General features: G+C 42.2%; 2 long non-coding RNA genes and 1 other non-coding gene across 3 annotated transcripts; 2 read left to right on the top strand and 1 right to left on the bottom strand.

The window, feature by feature from the left end:
* The first annotated feature begins 11 nt into the window (after window positions 1-11).
* LOC120902778 lies at window positions 12-25151 on the top strand. The gene is made up of 5 exons (XR_005739479.1): window positions 12-131; window positions 205-275; window positions 338-448; window positions 2782-3000; window positions 24954-25151. It is a non-coding gene; the product is annotated as an uncharacterized LOC120902778 (long non-coding RNA).
* LOC120902779 lies at window positions 4525-7481 on the bottom strand. Its single transcript, XR_005739480.1, has 3 exons — window positions 7063-7481; window positions 6883-6949; window positions 4525-5587 (listed from the first exon to the last, which is right to left on the bottom strand). It is a non-coding gene; the product is annotated as an uncharacterized LOC120902779 (long non-coding RNA).
* On the top strand, window positions 14983-15054 carry Trnap-cgg. The gene has a single exon. It is a non-coding gene; the product is annotated as a tRNA-Pro (tRNA).
* Window positions 25152-25220: the final 69 nt, after the last annotated feature.

Here is a 25220-nt window from a genome sequence, read left to right as displayed (position 1 = left end):
TTGCAGGACGTCGTCAGTGTGACAGCATCGGCTACTAGATGACAGGCTCCTCGACTGCTGGCCGCTCCAAGTGTATTGAACAATCGTAGGCAAAAAGTAAATCCTCTGCTAAATTAAGTGTTTGGCAACGGGTACGAGGAAGTTATTTTGAGCTTTCTAAGTTGTTCCAGGTGAAATTGACATGATTTACGGTTTCTTTTCTAGGACCTGCGACCAACCCGTTCTTCATGATGCGTGGACGAGTGCGGCAATATTTGATTGTTTGTAAACACTTGGTAAGAAGGAAATGTTCAAGTCCCTAATCTAAAAACTAATCCTCTTTTCACATGTCTTTTAGAAAGATGCTGAACATAAGTGAAGCTGCTTTTGTGCCTGAAGCCCACTAAAAAGCTACTGAGCAGTGATTATTATCCGGCGTTGGTACAAACTGCAATCGCGAACAACTCACGTACGTAAACAAACACGCATAATCGTAGAAGGTGGTTGAATTGAAACGATAAAATCACTTATAAGCACTGAATTCTTTAGAGGCGAATAACTGTTGGACCAAATGAACCAACGGTTACACAAAGCTTTGGGTCTGGCAAGTATAGATTCTTATTAGATTTCGATTAGAATGTTCTTTGATCGCACTCAAGCATTATTTCGCATTTTTGTAATACATAGCAACTACTTCTGGTACTTCAGTCCAACTAAAAGGAAGATTAATTGAATATTCCAAACAAACGTGTTTGTTGGTGGTGTCCAGTAGAGATTAGAAAGCTTTACATACTTACTCGAGATGAGTCAACCGACTCCACAAATGGATCGACCCGGTGTGGCTTGGCCGGAATCGAATCCGACCCGAGGGTGCAACGAGTTCGGTAGGTTTACCTACCAAACCTACTACGTCTAATGAGCTCGTATGAACCTATCGATCTCCTATGATCGTATTGAACTCGTTTGAACGCACCAAACCTACTAATCCTACTCAACTCGTATGAACCTATTGAAATCATTGTCCCACGGGTATATGCTTTGCTGAACCTACTGAACCTACTGGAATAAAAATTACGACCCGGAGCGCTCCGGATCGCATGTGGATGGCTCCGACCCAGTAGGTTCGGGTCGTCCCGCCCATTGTTAATACTTACCTGTTCCCAATCGTTAGTAACTGTCTTCCAGTAGTGATCTTATCTACTTCAATTCAATTTCATTAACTTCAAAATTCGGACTAAAAACTGAACAAGCCTTGCGCAAAACTAAAACAAAAGATATTTAAAAGTTCAATGGCTTGTATATTTATTTAAAGAACGCATTCTAACGCGTTCAAAACGGTGGACAGTAGTTCAGTTAGTGTTCAAAATTAAAGAATTCTTTTGTAACGGATCAACCTTATGGACGGTCTTTGCGAGTGTTTGGGCACTGCTTCTTCACCTCATTCACGTACTCTTCCTGCACCATTTCGAGCATTTTCTTGTAAATCATTAGCTTTTTAATGGTTGGCAGACGGCTCACGTACGGTTGGATTTCCTGCATCAGGCTCGTAAAGTCCACATCGTCGTCGATCGAAATCGCATTGACTGCTCGTTGCCAGGCGGTCTGCTGCTTCGATGCGGATGGCGTGGCGGAAGAAGCGGATGCACCGCCAGCCTCCGTGGATGTACCGGTTGAGCGTATGGTTGTTTGCATTGGTGCTGGTGGTGGGGCCGTTGAGCTTTGGCCCGTGGTACAGCCAGCAGGTCCATCCTTGATCTCGATTGGTGTACGTATTGTCAGGATCGCTCCGGAAGATTGGCCCTCGGGCGGTAGGATCGAAACCTGCAGGGAAGGCTTCCGTGGCGCACTTGGGGCTCGAGGACTGCCCTTGCCCGTTGCAAGCAACACCGTTGCCTCATTAGTCTGAGTTGATTGATGATTCATCTTCACCTCAACTCCCTTGTTGTTACAAACGCGTTGCGAGGTCTGTGCTTGTTGGGAAGGAATAGGAACGGACGGCCCCGGAACCGGGTCCATGGGATCGTCTTCGATTTCAATTATCTCACATGGTTGAATGGTTCGGGATGATCCTTTTCCCGCTTCCATGGACGGGCCTGGCTGATTGGCCTTTTCCCACGTACGTCTTGATGGCTTGCGGGTAGGAGGGGATGCTCCACTAGCAGCTGCCGGTACTTTTCGTTGGAGAGGAAGATCTTTCATGTTGGTCGAATTGGGATTGCGTGGCCAAAAATCCGCTATTTCTTGATTACGCGATCACTTGCTACTTCCTCCAGCCGCTTCTTGCTATTGCGCGGTTGTATGGTTTTGACAGTTTGACAGCAGTGTCACTACTTGCTAACAATGCTAGCCGGATGATACGAATGTAAATAATGATAAAACAAGATTCATTACACAAAATTAGCAAATAATGATAATATACGGTTTTCAGTGATTCTAAAATGGCAATAGTTGTTTCCTTATTATTTTTCTACAACATCTGGTGGTTGTTGTAACTCGATCATTGTTATTAGCCTGTGGTTACACTTTTATTTTGTTACTGTCAAACTGTCAAAGCCACACAAACGCTTGTCACGAAAAAGTAACCTACAAAAATGGCTGAAGAAGCAGAAAAAGGAGGCGTCGAATTACGCATTTCTCTTCCAACAAAGTACAAATTGTAATCCGTGCAACATTCACTAGAGGTGTAAGTAATCGAGTCCTATTTGATTATCGATCAGAAACAATATACCTGGTCTTTACTATCGAGATCTTTTTGTGCTGTTGCTGCTCAACAAATGCTAATTGGAAACATTTCTTTTGTAGTCACTCGCAATGAAGGAAGCTCTGAAACATCGATATCGGAGCGTAAAGTTAAGAAAGAGGACATAGCTGCCCCAATTGTATCATCTCATCCACGCTTAAACACCATCGGGAAGATCCGAGCTATTCAATCATCCGAGGCGTGTGCCAAATGCCCTGAGCTTGCCAAGCTCGGGGATGTGCCTGCGACCTTCTTCACGCGTTGAATTGACTCCATCTTTGGTAAGTAGACGATCCTTATGATGCAATATTTGCAAAACACATTTCCGTCAATCATATATTCAACATCTATTCTAAAAAAACACACAAAAAACTAAATAATAGCCCAATACTATTACCTTAAAAACCACACGATCGCAAGACGTTCGCTATTTGGACGGTGCCGGTAACTTTACCCGGCCTTATCACGCCGCTGCGGAACGATCCACACAAACAACCAGCTTCACTGGCCACTGCAACCCCCCCATCATCCTGCAATCCGCAAATAACTGCAAACGGTAGATATTTTTCAGTGTCAAGTTCGCCTCCCCTCAACCCCAGAGGGTGACACAACTGGACACCGTTGTTTTGATTCCGGTCCGTACGTTTGGCGGATTTTGTTTGTTTGTGTGGTATTAAAAATTTAAAAATAGCTCCCGATGTAAAATGAGTTGCTGCACCTTCCAGCGGGCAACGGATGTTGCCTCTTGCAACACACCCGGACGCCTTTTGCGTATGTCTCTGCCCCTTTCCTGACGAAGTGGTTAGAATGTTCTGAAATTTGATGCCAAAGGAAAAAAAAACGGTGCTTTATTTGAAACGGTACGGTCCCATAAGTGCAAGATCGGCTATAAAGACGCACCGGCGACTAAGGGAAGGCAATTGCATGTGAGTGCAAAAAAAAATCGCACACGGCCGGCTGTAACTGAACCCTTGTTCTACCATTGCGAATAAACAATTAACTCTTTGAGCCGGGTTTGTTCCTTATCCTGCTTTCTTACCTCCACTCTGATGAGTGCTGTTGTTTTTATTTGATTTTTTGTGGTGCTATTTTTGTGTTTTGTGCAATCAGCGAAGAAACCGTACATCATGCGGCGTGAGTGTGTGGGGGGGTTATTTATCGTTGCACAACCTGGTGCGCACCATATCGGCACGATGTTCGTTCGTGCGCGCCCTGTAGTGCTGCTTTATCTCGTGTGGTCATATTCAAACGTATTTCAAATGCTTTGTATGCATTTACACTGTTGTGACACGGATGGAGGAGGATTATTCGGATGATGAGGATGTATTATATTTACGAATGGGATGGGATGTCCGAAGAAAAGGAAAAATTAAGATCCGTTTGCTAGCCGTATCGGTGTAACTGACCTACCACCAGATGAAGGTGTCAGTCTTAAGGCTTGGTAGGGTGTGCGCGAAGACCAGTGGCTTAAATCGTTGATCGATGATACCTTCGCGTTGGATTAATATGGCTATTAGTAGAAGGGTGGTCCCATTTTGTCAGAACTAGTGAATAATTGAACTAGAGCAAACAGCAATGGAAAGCAAAATAGTTGTATGCCGATATTAGAGCTGCTCAAAAGATTAAACGTTATTTTCATGAAGAAAAGCAAAGAAACTGAAAATTAAAAAAAAGTATTTTTCTAACTAAAAATACTAGGAATAGGAAATAAAAAAAGAGTAAGCAACACAACAAATTTAGAAAAAAGAACAATCGAATAATGCATGAATGAGATTATTACTATTATTGACATTAAAGATGAAAAACATCATACAACTTAAAATGATAAATAACGCTACAATGTATAAAAATATAAAACAAACTGAATAATGTGTTAAGTACCGACACCGGCACAATTATGGTGGCAGCTATTTCGTACCGTTACTGTTCACGCGTTCAATTATGAGAATTTCTAGATGAATCCACTGTCACCCGCTGCATTCCTGCAACTGGCACCAATAAATCCTATCAATTATTACCGTAATCCCATCTCAAACAACAAACCATTGCAGCCTGCAGCACACAACCAACCTAACCTAAAACACACAGCACACACCCACCACCACCACCCTTATTGTTTCTAGACAGGCCGATGAAAAGTTGAAACACCCGTAAGTAAACCGGGCGAAGAAGCGTATTAATCTTGCCGCGCGCTCGCCGGTGACACCTACAGCCCCGGGTTGACCAGGTCAGTGCTTCCGTGCCACGCCGACGTCACGTTGCGCTACACCGGCTGTGCGGACACATGTTAGCGCTAACACGATTTACCGTCCGCCGCCTATCCGAGCACGGTCGCCTTTAATTCCTTTTACATCATATAGGAAAAGGAGGTGGAAGGTGCAGGAGTGACAACTTGAAAAAACGAAAAGAGCCCACGCCCGTGTAGGCGTGTGCCGACGGGAAGTGTATCAATGCGGAAATCAACCCTCCTGTGGGGTACGGTTCTGGCAATCAACTGGCAAACGGTTTCCATTTCCACCGACCAGTTTGTGTGACATTTGCACCCACCACTGCGTGGAAAATTCAACCTACTACTACTACTACAGACCGGTGTTTTCGGCGTAGAGCGCGTTCTATTTCCGTCCCCGAATGTGCGTCACACAATGCCAAACAAACGATGTCGCTCCAAAGACCGGGGCCCGGATTTTAGATGATTTTGATGGAGTTGGCCATTTTTTCCTTCCTTTTGCTCAAGGAAAGAATTTGGAGGACATTTGCCATTGCTGCTGCTGCTGCTGCTGCTGTTTCGGTGTCATTATCTCAGAGCGCAGCGCGTTCTACAATCACGTGCGATCGATCATTCATTCACGGTGCGAAATAAAGTGTCAGCTAACGGAGGAAGAGAAAAAGAAAACGGAGGAAACCATGTATTAGCGAAGCGAAGTTATTATTGTCCAAACGGGTCAACATCAAAACAACACTTAATTGGTTGTCAACGCGGTTTGAAATAATGGTGATAGATGTATGCCCGTACGGCCAGAAAATCAGGGAGTGGTTTATGCGCAGTACGGAAAGCTTAACTGGGACCTTTTCTCATTTTGTCGAAATTTCATGATTTTTTTTGTTCTGTTTTTCAAACAATCTCATTCCACATCTGTGTATACAATTTCACTTTTAACGTATTATGTTGATTAGTATGAACATTGAGTTTGCGGTATGATTTTTACGTTAAATTGCAATAATGACTTTATTAATGTTTTGTTCAAGCTAGTTAAGGCTGCATGTAGACGTGGAGCCAAACACACGTCTTAAAGAATTGTTCAGCAATATCAGGTCAATAATGTTCAGCAAGTTCAATAATGTTTGAACAGTTTTTATCCAACGTACTACACGAATTTGAATTGTAAAAATTACATTTTGATTTATTATTTATTGACTCAAATATCAATTTATAATTGATGTAGTAAAAACTTCCATTATTTGCCAAATTTTAGTCAAAATTCAATTTCCTGTCGTTTGTTTAACCTTTTTTATACTTATTTTGCGTATTTTTTCATCTAGAAGGTTAAACTTTCATGAGTACTAATTAATTTTTAAGATATTTTAGCAATTTATTTCGTTATAAATTTTATTTTTTTATCTTTAATCATTAAAGCTTGCGTCTTCAAAACGCTTTTAAATGACAAGTTTGAACATTAAAGTAAAGAAAAAAATCTGTCTATTAGTATTTCTACGAATAATTTGTTTGCCAATGACATATTTTCGTTTTAATTGTCTGTTTATTGTGGCAAATTTAGCTAAATGTGAAATCAATTTTATTCAAATTGGTATAGCTCTCTTGTTCACAGCATTGAAAGATGAAAATATAGAAACTAAATTTAATTTACTTTCAAAAATTATTTTTTGTAGTGTTTGCCTTTAATGAGGCATTTCTCGGTAGTTATGCTTCAAGCATAACGCTTTACAGCAGTTCCCCTTTTGAGCTGTCTTCACCCCCCCCCCGGCTCCCCCCACCCGGCTCTCAAAAACTACCTTTCAGCATATTTGCACAGAAAGCAAACGCAAACCCGGCAGCGGCACCGAAAATAAACCCACACCGGGAAAGCATTTAGTCAATGTCAAAGGGAGGATTCGGGGTTTTTTGTTCTGTGTATTCTTTATAGGTTTTTGCGATTTTTACTCACCTTACGCTGCGAGAGTATCTGTACACACACCATGCTCTTATGGATCCAGTTCCAATGCTACTTCAAGCTAAAAAATAAAAAAACAAAAAAGGTAGTCAAAAACGAGAACTACACCGACATACCGTTAGCATATGTTGCCGCTTGCGAATGGTTTCTGTGAACGGAAACGGGGAAACGCACTTCTTCTAGGTTAAGGTGCTGCTGCTGCTGACTGTTCTTGGGCCCGGTTGCTTACTGCTTCGCATGCACAAACACACGTACCAGAGAGCAGTGCGGCACAGAACTGCGCATAAATTTTATGCTTTCAGCGAAAAGAACACGCCGCGGGTCGTCGCGGTTTTGGAGACTGAGGGGCCGTAAATGAAAAAAAAGGCCAAACAAAATCGCGGGACCCTATTCTCGTCGTACAGCGAAAGGTATCCAGCTGTGCTTGTGATAGCCGCGCAGCCAAAATTTCGGTCACTCGACGGCTGTTTAGTTGTGCGTTTTGGTGGCGTAGAACCTGGTTCGAAGTACCAACAAAAAACTGTGTAGATTCCTTCCAAACTTTCAGCAACAAAGCAAATCGTCGAGCAGGCCTCTGTCCCTCCCTTCCTCCACACGTGACTTCGAGTACGGGTTGCTTTGGTTTTGCGTTTTCATGTTTCATCTCCATCACAGCAAGCCACGGGGGAACGGGGTTCTCTTTGGGGTTTTTTTTTTGTGGAGGCACCTGAAAGATGTCAGCAGTGCTCGACGACGCAAACACACCGGGACGTCCACGAAAAGTAAGAACGAACGAACCGCCGAGAGTAGTAAGAAACGCACTTTGAAGCGCGTCTCAAGAATCAAGTACAGGAACTTGACAAGCAGAAGAAACTCAGCATACGCAGGAAGGGGCAGTAAATAGACCAAAGGAAGAGGGTCCAAGCGATCCAATTCTTTACCGAGAAAAAAGGGGAAACCCTTCTTCTTTTGCTGCTGCAAGTGTGAGTGTGTGTCGTCTTCACGTCCCTGGTTCTGAGGTTCTCTCGTTTGCTTCACTGATCCAACCGGTTTATGGTTATGTAATTCCGGTGGAATAATTTCGCATACTGGTGTTGTTGTTGGTGTGTTTTTTTTTAAATTATGTACGCGAATCAAACAGAACCAACACACACACACGACACCTTGTGCTTCGGTTCCGGTTGCTGTTCCTGCGTGTTCTACCTCGCTTGCGATGACAGCTGACCGAGAGCGAGCTCTTCCGAGCGCGGTGGGTTCGACGCTGGTTTTCACGGGGTTTTCTTTTCGCGCATTTCAGTTTTACCTGTGTGCACACGATTCCCTTTTACCCTGAACTCGAATCTTCTCACCAGGTTTCTGTTTCATCGCGGGCTACGTGTTCGTTTCGGTCGTCAGCTGGTGAGGCCGGTTGTCGTAGTTACGGCTACAAAGAAGGGATCCGGTTCGAAGGACCATATAAATTGCATAATAATATAAAAACCATAACCTATATGGAACGGTTCTGGCATAGAAGTTAACCACGGGCTGCTTGGGCTCTTTGGGCTTTCGGGTTCGGATGATGGGTTCAAATTTCTGGAATCTGCTACGGGTGTAACCTCCCCGGTCTGTATACCCCCGGTCAAGTTTATGGATGTGTATCTTAACGCACGGTTAAACAACACGAAACAAGACACGGTGGGAATCGGGTTTTTGAGAACGATCCGAAAAGTCATTCGGGAGATCAGTTCTGGAGAATCCCGCTCTTTCCTCAATTATGCAGAGTTCTTGATATCCTAGCTTTAAGTTGATGTTTAATAGAAGGAAAAGGATTGATGGAAATTATGTTATATATTTCCTACTGTCATTCAAAACTATACAACTTCGTTATGAGCCTGTGTTATTTGCTGAGTTCGCTGTAAATCAATTTTGGAATCCTGAATAATCCATAAATTTCTGCAATTTCTTCATTGCTGCAGATGCTGGGAAGTGACAGTGTCAATTACGAAAAGCTAACAGATATTGAAGAGCTATTTGAAAATAGACGTGCAACTATATATTCCAACAGTGTAACAGGAATTGCAGGAATTGTAAGAAATTAAGCAGAGCTCATTTCTGCAACATGGTAATTTTAAGGAACATTGGATTTAATGTTGAGAATTCATTTTGTTGGGATTTATGAAAACTGAGTATCTCGTTCAATATTACACCAATTTGTTAGTGTTTGATTTCCAAGTATAATATTGCTTCTAACTTCTTTAACTAGCTCTCCTAACCTGAACTCTTCTCTGTTCGGGATTACACGTTCGTTAAATACATCATATTGATCAAATGTAACACGGTTAACACCAATTTATATGAAAGGATTCCTCTGAGATTCTTCCACAACTTCCGTGTAATATACATGTCATTTCAATTCATAGGAATCCTAAAAATAAATCGCTTTACAACTCCCATAGCAAAATATGATCCACATTCGCGCATCTGAGCATTTTGTTACAACATTTGCTTTGTTCACCATCTTCCTTCGAGCGTTGAATCCTTTGCAATCTTAACACCGCTATCCTCGCAGATAGCAAAACTTCCGTGCGCTTGTAGAAGCGACTCGAGTGGAAAAATAACTACCACTAACAAGCAGTCGTTAAACACTCGTGCACACGGCTTCCTGGTTCATTCCAGGAATAGGAGTTCTGAGGAATAGACTCTCCCCTTGTATGGGGAACTTTCAAAAGATGTTTCTATACCGCTTTTCATAGCATGCGGGCTCGGGGGCGAAGACTGGGATCGTGTTCCTGTAGGATAAACTACATCTTGTTAATCGCAGACATGTCCTGCGTCAGACTTTTTTTCTCGCATCACCATTGGTTACACCCACTGATAGTGGGCTTTTGCGGGCATCGCTCGTTATCGTTATACCGGGGATTCATTGGAAAATTGGAACTGAAAGCATCCTCCGCTTTTGAATGTTGTGCTCCTATTTTTAAGTGTTGCTGCCGAGTTTACAACATTGATGCGTTTCGAGATTTGCAGCAGGGATAAAAACTATCTTCAAATCAAATTAATATTAAACCATCTCTTCCATTGTTTTATTCCATTTCTCGTAAAAAGTAATGCAATTTTACACAAGCACCGCATAGCGTGGAATTTTTGCTGCTTAGCCTAGGGAAGGGAAACGAACAATATTTTGGTTTTGGGAGTGTAGCATGAGCAGGAAGACAGAAAAGCATTTTATTATTTAATGCAGAACGTTTTATCGTTATTTTTTATTTAGCATACCCACCACCAACACCGCGGGACCGGTATGATGATGGTAATTTCCTGACTAAGGCTGTACGGATTTTGCTTGCACACCAGTATGAGCAATTTGCCGTCCTTCGTCTTTCTCTGTTTCTGTGGGATGTTTTTTTTTTGTATTTCATTCCTCTAGGCTAGGGCATCTTTATATTGATTGTGTTGTGGCCGTTAAATTGTGTGCGTTTGTCGTCGGTTGCCACGGGAAGGGACCATATTCCACCTTTATCCCGTAATGCAATTAAAGCTCTCTGCTGCCTTTCATTCATTTTATTAGTACCGCCCTGCCTAAGGCTTGGTGGGAATTGAAGGTGGGTCCTGTGGCTTTAAAGAACCTTGTGTCGGCAAACAAAAATTCCCACTTTTACAACCCATCGCGCATCTGTTTTGATTAAAAAATGCAAATAAATATGGTATGGATAATGTGTGCGTGTGTGTGGAAATGTGCGTTTTTGTTACATTTTATCTTTCTGGTTTGTCAGTGGACGTGTTTTTTTTTTTTATTTTTATGGAACCCCAAATTAATCCTGTTACATTAAAATTACAATAAGAATAATGGTTTGCGCTTTCCCAAAAAAAAAAAGCTGCTACCATGGATGATTTTGATATTGATTTTCCGCGCGTGCAAATGTTTACAAGCACACGTACGCAATTTCCACGGGACTGTGGAGGGGATGGTATGTGACACACAAAGAAAACTCCCATGTGGCCGCAGTCGGTAATAACACTGCTGCCTGTATTGAGAATGGCTGCCTGCACGAGTTCTGGAGTTGACGAATTTTACAGTTTTATTACCTTTTACATCCGTCAGGAAGGGGGGCCGTGGTGTGTGAGTTTGGTGCACCGCGCTCTGTGGGTTGTAAAATGTGCGCACCAAGTAAACAAACAAACCAACTCTCTGCATGTTGTATTTTTCACTGACGGTTGATGGGGGCTGGAGTTAAAGTTGTCGCATACTGCAGGCTCCTGACGCCAAAGCCAGCCATGAATGTAAATGACATTCCTGAATTGCCTGTTTATCTTGCAATGTGTGTGCGTGTGGAGCAATATTGGGCGCGCATGAAAGTATGATTATTGATCTTTTTAATAACACAAACAGATTGTTTTAATGGTTTATTTGTTTTGGAGCTATTTGAGTTCATTTTAGTATGTTTTGTTTAATGCACTGATTGTAAATGTGTCACTACCAGTGTTAGCATCTATAAAGTAGTTGAATGTAGAATTCGTATACAGTCGTTGCCGTCAAATTTCGACTCTAACGCAGCTATTTTTGTCTCTAAGTCAACAATTTTTGACTATTTTAGGAATCATGTCAAATTTGCAAAGCATTTTAGAAGTTTTATGATAACTGTAATGTAACATCACAAAAATACTACAGAAACTGTGTAATTAGGTTGTTTTTTTTGTGAAAAACAGAAATTTAATGAATACTAGGCATTGTTTATCCCTGGAAAAACATGTAATTTTTTTATTCATTAAAACTTGGCATTAAAGCATTCATTAAAACACCAGAATTGTCATACAATTGGTCATATTTATAATTCTATCAATGATATTACTATCTTAATGATTATTATTATTATTAATTATATTATTATTAACTAAAATTGAATAATTTTGGAACACAAAGTTTCAGACATTACGTTAAATTTTGTAAGGCGATTGACTTACTCGAAAATTTATTGCTTTAGAGGCAAAAATTGTGACACGCTGTCAAAAACTAGTGCTCTAAACCAAGGTGGATTAAAAATAGGTGATTTAGAGCGAAATTTAGCGGCAACGACTATAATGAATCTCCCTGTTGCATATTTTTATCTATAAAAAATAAAATCATGCTTATTTCAGACAAAACATTGCAATATTTTGCCTGATTTTCATTTGATTTCTTACCTAAATAATTCTCAGAACTCAGTTGCCTATTTTAATCGATGTTTTACGTTTCCATTTTGTTTTTTGGTGTGCAATTTGACATTTGTCGGGTGAAATGGCACTGATTTTCAGCTTTCATTCTTAAATCCTCCAGGGAACAAATGCTAGTTTTTAAGGGTGTAACGAAGTTCCTGACTGTCATCACAACATATAAGCACAACAACACAACGAAAGCAAGCTTGCCTTCAATGGCTACACATCTGAATAACAACATTAACTCCAGAAAGCATCGAGCTGCTTAGTCGCCGTTGGTGCTGAGACTTTCGCATCCACAACGGAAGACCTTCGCCTGGGTTGACAAACTCTAGCCCACACACACACACACACACACCGGCTGTCGCTGCTGCATCACAAAGGGCCAGCCTCCGATTCCGTTCGCCATCTCGCAATCTCGCAGGTCCATTGCGCCCGGTGTGTGATGTGTCTGTCTGTGCGCCATCGGCTGGGGGGGAATGCGAGCGATTCTGACATATCACGAGCCTCACGATCGCCCGTACTTGGGCGTCAGGCGGCTCTCCTCTTAGTGCTGTGCTGGTTTGTGCGCTCCGGTGCCTCCCTAGCTCTCCACATCGGTGAGATGTTTTAGAACAATTATTTATTATTTATTTCAATTACACTTCCTGCCTCGGTGACGATGACAGCATCATCCCGGCTGCCGCTGCTGCTGTGAAGGTTTTGCTCCGACAGTGTACGGGTGACAACCGTGAACACACACCCATTCGGTCTCGTGGCTCTGTGGTGGCCGTCTTATTGCTCGCCATGTTAAAAAAAAAAAAATAAAACCAACAGCAAACAGTTGGAAGCGCATGCACTCGTTCCGGCGACTTGATCGTTGTTAAATTGAATTTATTAGGTCGTTTCGAGCTCTCGCGGATAGTTTCCGCTTAGTTCCCCGTCGACCCGTCGGCCGGCAAAAGCTTCCAGCGGAGCGGTGCCGGAGAATTAAGTTTTAATTATTTGTACGCCAGTTTAAGGACGGTCAGAGCCCATCTGGCACCGTCGGTCCCTTCTGGTGCAAATCGTGATCGTGAATTGTTTGCTTCGAACGATTCTAAACGATGCCAATGGGCCTTTCGCAAAAGGACCTCCTCCACATTATGTGCCGCCTCGTTAACGTTTCGGTTTCGAGCTCCCCGATTGTAAAATGGAGAGGTCCTTAAGGGATTTTGCCACTGTGTGAGTTTGTTTTGCAAAAGAGCGGTCTTCGGCGGTCGTTTTCAAGAAATCCGTTTGCGAGGGAACTTTGCCTAATCAGGGTTTAATTGTTGGCAGTATAACGAAACTCTCGTTCTGCGAAATGTTTGCTCTCCTATCGCTAACGCTTTGGCATGCAAAACGCTGGGGGGGGGAGGGGGGGGGGAAAAAGGTCACATTAAGGTTTCGATTTTAAAGGTTTGGATTTCACAACGTTTCGCAAACGAAACGAACTTTTTTTTGCGGCAGGTCAGGTCGGGGGTGTGTGTTTGTGTTTGCGCAGAACGGGGCTCATCTTTCTTCAACGGTGAAGTTCGTTCAACCTTGGGTGAAAAATTGGAAAACTTGTGCAAACAGCTCTGTTTTTGGAGAGTTACAGGAAAAAAAAACGATATTAAAACAACGAAAACACATACAAGCGGGTAAGAAAAATTGCCATCTCATGGTGCCAAATGGTGACAAAAACACATCAACACGACACAGCCGATTAGCGTCTTTGATTCTGTGCTGTTCGTTTATGGGTGGGGCCAGGACTTTTGGAACGAACCATGCAAAGAATGCACCTTGCTGAAACGTGCCTTGTCATGGTGTTGTGACAGTCACCGTATTCATGTGACAAATAAAAATCTGCCACCACATGTCGATTGATGGGAAAATGTCCTTTTTCTGTGTGTAGGGTTGATGCAAAAAAACACTCTTTTGCTGCTATTTGTTTTACTTCGGTTACACTCGGTCTCTTGGTGATGAATTTTCTAAATATCATCATTGTCATCATCATCTCACGGGACACATTCCAGGTGAGGATTTACCTTATGTGGAATTGCTTGTAGCTGGTTGCATAGATGAATCTTTTCGGGGTGTGGAATGTGAAAACAATTTGTCGGTGTTTTTTTTGTTTTGCGTTTTATTTTTCTTGTGTTGTGACATGTATTACAGATGATTGTTTGATTAACGATGTACAATGATTTTGTGTTTGCGATGGCAGGATAATATTTTTTACATCCGCACGCATTTGTACGCTCAAAAGAGCTTTTTGTTGTTGATTTGTTGGATTATTATGATTTTGATTTTGAACAGACGTCACTAACAAAACTCACATGATGAGTGTTTTGTGTATGTAAGGTTGTAATTATTGAAGCATTTTGCAATTAGTATATTTAATTTTTGTATAATACATATAAAAATACATCTAGTCGATGCTAATGCAATTGCAAAACAATTGTTTATTATAAAATGTAACATTTGTCTTGTATTTCCAACATCTGCGACTATCTGCGATAAACAGATGTTCTTCTAAAATCAATTAGAAAGAGAGAATAACATTTATAATAACACTTTTTGTGGAAAATTGAGTTACTTTAACAAAAACTATCTTTTAACTATCAAACGAATCAGTTTTTAGGTCGAATAGCAGTAATTGTACTGGAGGTTTGAAGGCTACACACTGTCTTAACTAATAATTCAATAATTTACATTAACATTTTCTCATTTTATGCTTGCTACAATCGCCATGCATGCCACTATTCTAATTTTAAACGCACATCAAACGTCCCATTAGTGCCTGTTAGAACGCAACAAAAAGCAAACGGCTATCTTATCACAAACAGTCACTGCGCGGTCATTGCCACTTGACGTTCGATCCGGAAACGGCACTGATCGGCACAGGTGTGCGTGCAAAAGCGTAAGCGCACAGAAAACCGCGTACGAACGCCGCCACTTACAACAGGCTCGTTGGTCTAGGGGTATGATTCTCGCTTCGGGTGCGAGAGGTCCCGGGTTCAAATCCCGGACGAGCCCGCGGAAGTGGACCGATTCTTTTTGAAGAGTGTGGTTTTTTACATCTTGAAAAGGTTTTTTACTGCTTCAAACATTTATTTATTCCACACCAAAACTTCAAAGACGTAAAACCGCTCATACCAAACAAAAAAAAAAGGTATCTGGCAACCGCGGACGTGTGCGCACGTCAGTAGCCTACCCCCACCACCAATATTTATTGCCAAACAAGACACATCAAACGGAACAGAAACCGCTGAAGAATTGTCATCGATTCCGTTAGGGCGTGCTGGGGTTTTCCGTGCTGGCACAGTACTCCCTTGACGAATGAAGGAAAACATAAATAAGCAGAATACAAACGATTGCCAGATGATTTGATTCCTTCGGTTTTTTTTCCCTCGAGAGCGTACAGCGGCGGACACGCCAACGGAAAGAGGTTCGCGTCCGCCAGATTATCACAAACCGAGCGGTGGGTTGGTGGGTGGGTGAGTGCCGCAACACAAAGCACCTAGCCTATTACATTCCTTGGGGAGTTTTATGTGTTCTCGCTTAAAAAAAGTAAAATAAAATGGAAAAATATACCGCGCTGAATGTAGAAAAGCGATGGAAAACGGGAGATGTTGGCTGCTTTCCTGTGTCGTCCCTTTCCCGTGAGCATCGTTATCGCTGCACTCTTGTCCGCGCTCATCGATAAGAAGACCCCCGGTAGTACTACCCCGATTGATCGTTCCCTCTGGTTCAGGGTGGACACCGGTGCAAAAAGAAAAAAAGAAAAAACGGATGTTTTTGGACGGCAAATGCTGGCCGCCGATAGTGTGTAAAGCAAAATCTCACCATCAAAGCCTGTCCTGTCTTCTCTTTTCATACACTTTTTTCTTCGGGAGCTGTAAGGATGTAACGGAAGAGAGAAAAAAAATCACACAAAAATGCAACATCAGTGTAATAAATAGAGAAGAGAGTTTCTTACAAAGAACGAAACAAAAAAATAATAATAAAACGATGAAACATTCTACCAATCTGCCCTTCTGCCAGCAGCGACGTGCTGTTTCTATAATAAAAGTAATTTTATTACACCTTTTGCACCGTTTTGGTCGGAAGGGAAGCGCAAGGGCACGAGAAGGATGCGGGCACCAACCGAAAGTGAGAATTATTGTAAAACATTTTATTGCCCATTGGGTATTCAAAAAGAAAAACAGAATGAAAAGCGTCGAATAAGACGGGAGTAGAAGAGACCGGTAAGGTGCCCGCAGGTTTTTACAATTTTTCAAAAGAAATCTTTTCACACGACGCTGACCTACGCAACAGCGGTTCAGCGGGGATGGATCTTTGCGTTTGACAGGATGTGCCCGTTTTTGTATGTGCGCGAGTCCTCTTCAGCGAGCGGTTTTCATTATACCGATGCGAAGAAGTCCTCCCAAGGTTCGTTCCCCGAGCACAGCCGCACATAGTTAATGATGGGACATAAAAATGCCATCCTGCACACACAAACGCGTGTTTTCTTTGCATGCTGTTGCAATCCATCGCAATAGTGAAGTCTTTGTTACGCTGTTTTTTTTTTCTTTCAAAAGACCCCGTATTCCCGTTTCTTAAACTGAAAGGCTCAATTCGTTCCGAACAGCAGCGGTACAACAATGCTGCAGCGGGGTAGATTGTATAGTTTTTGGTAAATTTTATCGATTTCGCATTTATGGGTGTAGCGCGTAATGTGTGTTCTAGCGAGACGTGTAGGTTTTATGACTATCCAGCAATTGTTCGAATTGAAACTTGAACAAAGGTTTCAACGCGCTTTCCGGTGTGGTTCGATTTTCTGCACAGTTAGCTAGAGTTTTGATATCGCACGAGACGCTAAAAGCGCAACTTCTTGTTATTGTTGGTTTCGTGTGCGGGGAATGTTGCTTTGCCCGGTGTGCATTGCCTTTACGACTTGTCGGGTTTGATTTATGATCGTTTCCCATGCCAGATGAGAAGATGCTTGATCTACTGTTCCTTTATTTGTAATCATGTTCATGTACAACGAATATGCGCTTCATCGTGGACATCCTGAAAGCGATAAAACTAACTTTTATTTAATGTGCAACAACTTTAAGTTACTTGGAGGAAAAATTCAGACGCAATTTCACGCTCTATTTTTGTTAAAATATAAAATCAATTTAGAAATAAATTATATTTTTTCTATGGTTTGCAGCAGTGATAATTATCTAGTTGTATAGGTTCTGATTATTATAAGCAGCAAGTAATGACTCAAAAAGTCTGCCTGTTGTATACCGGTACTGGAACTGATGCTGAACCTGCATCGGTCCTGGGACTAATACTTAACGCATCCTATACTTGAAAGTATTCCTAAACCAATGTCCAATGTCCAATGTCCAATGTCCAATGTCCAATGTCCAATGTCCAATGTCCAATGTCCAATGTCCAATGTCCAATGTCCAATGTCCAATGTCCAATGTCCAATGTCCAATGTCCAATGTCCAATGTCCAATGTCCAATGTCCAATGTCCAATGTCCAATGTCCAATGTCCAATGTCCAATGTCCAATGTCCAATGTCCAATGTCCAATGTCCAATGTCCAATGTCCAATGTCCAATGTCCAATGTCCAATGTCCAATGTCCAATGTCCAATGTCCAATGTCCAATGTCCAATGTCCAATGCCCAATGCCCAATGCCCAATGCCCAATGCCCAATGCCCAATGCCCAATGCCCAATGCCCAATGCCCAATGTCCAATGTCCAATGTCCAATGTCCAATGTCCAATGTCCAATGTCCAATGTCCAATGTCCAATGTCCAATGTCCAATGTCCAATGTTCAATATACCAAGTCCAATGTCAGAATTCTCAACGGGCCTAGAAATGATCCTAAACTTAATCCGATCTTAGATTGTCCCGGAACTGATATTGAACCTATATAGATCCTGTAACTCATCATGACCCTGAATGGATCCAGAAAGTGATTCTGATCCTCATGTGGGCTTTGAAATCCCGAATCCGTATCAATTCTGAAATTGATTATGAACCCATACCGATCGTGGAGCTGATGTTGAAACCATGCCAGTTCTGAAAAAGATATCAAACCCGTAACGGTCCTGGTGATGATTCTGAACCAATACCCGTTCTAGGTACCCATACAGGAGATGTGTAACATAACCTAACCTCACACTGATCTCTTGACTGATTTTGAATTCATACTGGTCCTGGAACTAGGCAGGAAATAACAAATGTTCTGAAAGTCTGGTCTTGAACTCAATCCGGCCTAAGAACACATACTGAACTCATTCCCATTCAAGAACTGTTTTGCACATATCTCAGTACAGTACCTACCTATGCTACTGATGAAGAAATCATTGATATCAGATTTTTTCTTATTATTTTAATTTACAAGTTAAGATATTCAAGTAGCTAAGAACTAGCAAATCAAACTTACATTAGCCATTAATAAAAGTTTTATAGCGGGACAAGAAACTGCACAGCGATCTTCGCATGAAACCATTCATCCTGAACCGTTGAAATGCTTTGAATTGAATTGGAAAAATTGACATGTTTCCAAAAATCTTACTGAACCAGAAATTATGATCCAAAAATGTTATTATTATTCCATTCTTACTGAATGACACCTCACTTCCTAAAATTGACCAATATCCATGGCGTTCTCACAAAACGGTTTATGAGCAATCGCTTGCTTTCGGCGCAATGATTAACCTCAAAATTAAACCAATTACAGTTCCTTCATTTGTGCTGAAATTTTCAACGGAAAAGCAATAACTCCAGCCCTGCCACAAAAAGTTGGCCAATTGGCCCGAGCCAAGTAAGAAGTAAACTGTACATTTCACTGTTAGTTGCAATTGGAAAACTTTTCGTAGAAATAACTCAATTTCTTCACAAACTTCACAATCGCTGGCACACACACACTACCGCAGAAATAGCAGTCTGGGTCACTTGACTTTGGGAAATATTCTCGGCCTTCCCGAAACAAAACTATTTCAATTTCACTCCGTAGCCGTGCGCACAGTTTGTCATTGGAATTTGAGATGCCTGCCTGGTGACGGTTGATCTCGGTGTTTGTGGTTTGCGGTGCGGGCAAAGGTTGAAAAACAATTGCCCGAAGGCGGCCGGCTGCTGGCTGGCCCCAAAAATAAACCCAAGTGCCAACTGCAATCGTCACTGCAGTGAAAGGCAAGTTTCGGGAGAGAGCGGGGATGTAATTCCTTCATTTGGATGGAAAAATAGTTTGCCTAGTCGCAGAGTGTCCGCAGTCAACGCTGCGTCTTTCCAGCGGCGGGAGAAAAGTGGAGTAAAAGGTCCTTTTAGCACACGCCCCGCTGTACAACACCCTCTGTTACATGGAGGAGGAGGGGACACTTTTACTCCGTCAATAAAACGCAGCCCTCCGGTTCGGTCGGTCGGGGTCTGGTCATATGATGAAGCGGCGCGACATTCGCGCCAACGTCCGGTATGTGTGGAGCCGAGTAATAAGAGAAGCGTACATTCCTGCGCAAATTTTATGTGCCATCAGTCACACCGAAAAACCATCGCACACTACTACCGCCATAAACATTACCGCACTGGAAGCCGACGGGTAGGAGGAGGGTCGAGGTCGAGGGCACACGACGGAAGCTGCTCATAAGACACTCGGACATTATTTTTGGCCTCCGGTGACTGAGGGACGAGCTCTGGGCATGATTTCATTCTGCCAACACGCAGTCAGTTTGTGTGTGGTGTTGTGTGTGTTGATGAACGAATGCAAGGACGTGCAATGGAGCTCGGGACAATGGCATTCAAAATTTCCATGCAAGAGCCTCCGGTCGTACGCATAAAACGGTTGGAGCTCTCGGAGATATTGGGAAGCTGACGGTATATTGTCATGCCGTGGTGTACGGCGTCCGTATTACATACTCATTTGTAAGCATGTAAGGAGGTTTAATGAAACAAACTGTGGCTGCAGCTGGGAAGGAATTTAATTTTACCTTTTACGGCGTTCAAGTAACCGTTGATGGCGAGGTCGGTATTTGCTCATTTTGTTTCAATTAGAAAAGCTTTTAGTTTTGCATTGCTACGGTTCCGCTCGGGGTTTAAGGAAGTTGTTAGAAAATGCTAGAATTAATTTTAATTTCAATCTTGAAAGGTACTTATTCATTCAAAGTTAAATAAAATTGCATTTTGGTAGCCCCGGTATTTTGGTATAATGTAAAAGTTTCAACAGAGAAAGAACCTGGGTTCTCTACACATCAATAAATGTTTCTAAAACGATAAATTAAGTATAGATATATGTACCATATTGTACTAATAATTTGGGTATGGATAATGGAATCAAAATAAGATCAAGAACATCTCCAGAATCCAACAAAATTGCATAAAAAATCGTTACCATTTGTTGGCCACTAAAAACATCCAAATCCTAAAGATCTACACCTTGAATTGGTGGAACGGAACCACTTGTTACCGTAGATCGTATTAACCGAATCCCGGAATTTCAGTCTAATAGCCACGAGAGAGTGACCGGCAAAGGAAAAGAGCAATCAGCGCTGAAGATGGTGCACACAACTGTCAAGTAAAATCTCGTCCCGACAGCAATTGCAATTGCTCTCCGCCACCTTGCAAGGCCTGAGACCATTTCCCTGTGACGATGTGACGAAATGGTGCCGTCTCGAGCAGAAAACGAATTTTTCCTTCCACCGGCGGTTCCTTCCAAGTTGCAGTGATTAAATTTTTGTCCCCTTTCTTCCATCCATGTTTTCCACCCCTGACTAACTGAACACACACACCAATGATCAGACACCGGAATGCTAGCAGCATGACGCACCCCGGTGTCCAGTAGTTGTAGAATCGTGTGCCTTGCGATGCATTCCTTTCATGCACGGGAAAAGTTTCTTCATTGCGTTTCGGTCCTATTTTTCCGCAAGCTAACCTTTGCAGAGATTGCAGACGTTGTCCGACTGTTGTCCGAAGTGCTGTGCGCTTTCATCCGATATCGAATTGAATGTTCTGTTTTCAAGATAAAGATTATTGGATAGCTGAATACGGCGTACAAAAATTGTAGCCGGTAAGCATTTTTTTTGCGCTGAGGAAGAAATTTCATGGGTCCCACATGCGCAGAAATTGTCTTTCAGAATCATAACATATTCGTTAGGCAAAACTTACATAATTGTACGAATCGTACTATATACATACGTTGTTATGTCTGAACTAGTGATGGGTAAAGTTTGCAAAAATTCCGAATTTGACTCCGAACCGACTTCGATTATTTGGGAACCGATGGATGGAATTAGGTTCGTCCAGAATTGTCTGAAGTCGTCCTCAATCGTCTGGAATCCTAGTCGTCTGGAGTTGAAGTCTGACGAAGAAAGATTCCAACTCTGGTGGACTCCGACTCCGAAGGACTCAGACTCCGGACGACTTCGATTTTGGAGGTCTTCGATTACAGAGGATTTTGACTATGGAGGACTACGACTATGAAAGACTCCGACTCTGGAGGACTCCGACACGGATGAGTAGTTCCCATTTTGTCGGAGTCAGAATCGAAGTAACAATAGCCAAAGTCACTTCGGAGCCATTAATGCAGTCCAGTGAGCACATCACTAGTCTAAACTCAACAATATCACGGAAATTGTACTTATTCTGATGTCTTAGTAACATATTATTCGCGTAACTCGAGAGAAGATTGTTTATTGTTCGCCAAACAAGGTTTTTTCAAATCCTTTTTCATTCTCTGAGCCATGTAAATTGTGTAACATAGTATGAAAGTGATATGAAGTATTAAACATAATGTTATGTTTTCTACCAAAGGTTTTGTAGCCTTCGACTTTTTTTATCTTCTGACTAATTTTTATCTTCACTTATTTTTGGTATTAACGACGTTTGTTCGAACTTTAAAATCAAACATTCTTGTTGAAATATTAACATACACCTACATTAATTATACGCATATCCTTTGTAACCCTGGCTGCAATATAGCTCCCGAGCAAAAAGCCTCCTCTCCAGCACCATCTGGCAGTAAGGGCCAATGCAGATTGGGCCTAAGAATAATAACCACCGTTCAACACGTATACGCTAACCGGTTACTCGGGGCATATGAGGCACAAACTTCTATTTTAACGTGCCGTTTGTGTGATTTTACGACCCAACAGCCAATCGCAATCCCACATGGCAAATATTCACCCTCTAAAAGGAGGTGAAATACTGTTTGAAAAAAAAAAAGAAGAGGACCCGTTCGATCGAATAAAACAAAATCCTCACACCAGAAAATGGCCGATGTGATTAGACGCTCAACGCTCAAAAGCTCAATCACACCATCGCACGCAAAACCCTCGCAGCGTTCCTGTGTTATCCTGCACCGCTCGATAGGTTTTTTTTTTCGCTTGGCTTCCAGCATATTTTTTTACATCACTAACGACTACACACAGAACGACCAACTGGGTATGGTGTGGTGGGAATTTAAAACATTTCGCAGCAGCAGCAGCAGCAGCCTGCCATAAAATAAAGTCATAAAATAGATTGAAAGTGCATTAGGAGCAGGATACAGGACCGGCGGTCGTAGGTTTGGTTTCGCTTGCGTTATGTCGCGCACGAGCGTTACCATGGAGCGTCGTGGCAGCACACGGTGACACACACACACTCTGTGGCAGGAGGATCCCGTGCGAAACGCTTGCCTGCGCTTGAAAAAGGAATGCTCGTGCTCTTCTGGGTGCAAAATATTTTAGAAATTTTTCCCGGTATTCGACACGACACGGGGACCATTTCCCCTTGGCGCTTTGGTAGGGAACGACTCGCAAAGCCACTCCGTAGTAGCTGAGGACGACACTAGGCTAAAAGGTAAAAAAAAAATGCGAACCGTTTGGGAGATGGAAGCATAAAAGGTTCCAGGAATTTTGGTGCGAAAATAAAACGCTACCTAGCGAGAACGGTAAAAGCGCCAAATCAAGAAGGAGTCGTAAAAGAAACATCCATCAATTTTTGATAATCGCACACTGGGAACGAGAAACAGCGGAAAGCAATTCTTAGTTGGTATTAAAATTAGGTGATTTTTGACGATTTTTTATTATGTGCTTTGCTCAATACTATCTCGATGATAATTGTAACAACAAAACAACTACAAAAGAACAATGTCAGTAGCCTCTCCGTTAACATAAGAAAGTAAGTGCACTGGCAGCATGCAAATCGAACAATGCACTCGATTGTTTGTTGCACCTTTCGCGTCGCTGATACCGCGTAGCGATAACACATTCCTGCGACTCTTTCTCGCATGATCCGCGCCGGATGATGATAGCTCCGCAGATGATCTCGTCGTACAGGAATGTGTGTTATTGTTATCGATTCGCCCGCAGTACATGCGATGCGCTCCGGCTGCTGCTGGCGATGATATCACCCACGCTCTTATCCGCGATGGAGCAAAAAAAAAAAAACAAGAATGAAACAAACGCGACAAAGACGCTATTTGGGGCTGGTTGGGCCGGGTCCGAGGTAGACAATGATCCGCCATGCCTCACCGCATGAGATGTGCGCCATACATACATGTGAGGGAATTTCCCACGGGCCAGGCATGCCGCTCTCCATCCGCGGGGTACACCTGTGTGTGCATGTTTCGTTCAATAGTTTCACAATTTACGGGTGTTGTTTGCCCAGCCGGTCGTCGCGGCGGAGGTGATTGTCTCGTGAACGTGCTCGGAGTAGCTGGCGAAAGGGGCGGTGCGTGGATGATGGTAACTGATACGCGCGGGAGAGATGCTGTGTGTGAGGTAGACATCTACAAGGTTATTGAAAAGTATCATCAAAGGGACAGACGCGTGTGAGACGGATTGGGTCGTCTTAGAAATTCATTTGTGAATGTTTGGTATGTTTCATATAAATATCTTCATATCTAGGCTCATATTAAACCTAGATTTGTGTATTAAGAACACTATTTTCAAACATTGAAAGTACCTGATTCACTGAAGCTCTCAATATGTCTCAAGAATGGCCCCAAACAACCTACACGTCCATAATATGCTATATTCACCAGCACTGTCCTAATTCTAGAGGAACTGGAAGCTGCTGCTTTTTGTAGTAAAATCTACTCCAATATTCTGCTAAAGACCTTAGTGTAATAGCATTGTCTATGACGCTAAAGGTGCTAAAGGCCACGTCATTAGCCTTCTTTTATTGCTCAATGTATCATATAATTTAGAATTAATGATTGACCGCAATTCGGTTGAAGATAATGATGCAGTAACTTAAGACAGTTGAAGTTCTGAAACATCTCTTGGTTACAAAATGTCCCATTGAAATAGTATTTAATAATCACAGCCTGCCATGATTCTAATCATTACTATTTCTTTCGCACTTATTGGGAAACAATGCAATACATATTTCACGAATGAACTAAATCTATATCATTACTACCCACGCGCTTCTGTGTGACCTTATCAAATGCCTACATCCGTTGAACCGCACACAAATTGAGCCTTGGAAGATTCATACGGATTCTTGAAACGAGTTCGACATTGTACCCTTGTCGGAAAATCATGCTCGAGCGTCGTACACACGTGATGCGGGATTGACAGGCTGATGGATATCAGGCTAGCTTCAACTGACAGACGCCGACGCACAAATCGAGTCGATTCTGTGGAATACATTAAGCAAACCAAATAGTGTTCATGTAATTCCTAACACTTTACCGACGCAACGTAACTTTAGGAAGGACTTAGCAGTTTTAGATATGGAGATAGTGGAGTTCAATTAGTGTATTTATTGGGAAGAATTGTAGACAGAAGAGTTGGGTCATTATTTGAACGTTGGATCACTTGTACCACATTGAACATTAGATGGATTAAAATTAATTGAAAGGATAATTTAGCCAGGCACAATATAAATAAGAACAAACTTTGTCAAATATTTTGTGAAATGATAATTAACAAAGCCACACCTGTTTCTGTTTTCTTCGATACTATAGCTTCAATTGCAATCTACGCCGTACCCAATACGGAAGGTGCATAAAAGGTAATCACTTCAGCTGCACTTTGCACACTTCTGGATCACTTCGCCTGTTGCAAAGTAGGTCGTTGGCCTTATTCTTACTTCAAGACGCAAAAAGACTGTTCTATTTCATCAGACAGAGCCTGTTTAGCGAAGAACTTCTAGAATAACAAACCCCGGCAAGTAGTACATGGCGGTGTAGATGCGGCGCAATTGATCGATTCTATCACCTTTGCAAATATTT

Source organism: Anopheles arabiensis, chromosome 3, assembly GCF_016920715.1.
Source record: "Anopheles arabiensis isolate DONGOLA chromosome 3, AaraD3, whole genome shotgun sequence".
Lineage (NCBI taxonomy): Eukaryota > Metazoa > Arthropoda > Insecta > Diptera > Culicidae > Anopheles > Anopheles arabiensis.
This window is presented reverse-complemented; position numbering and strand designations above follow the sequence as displayed.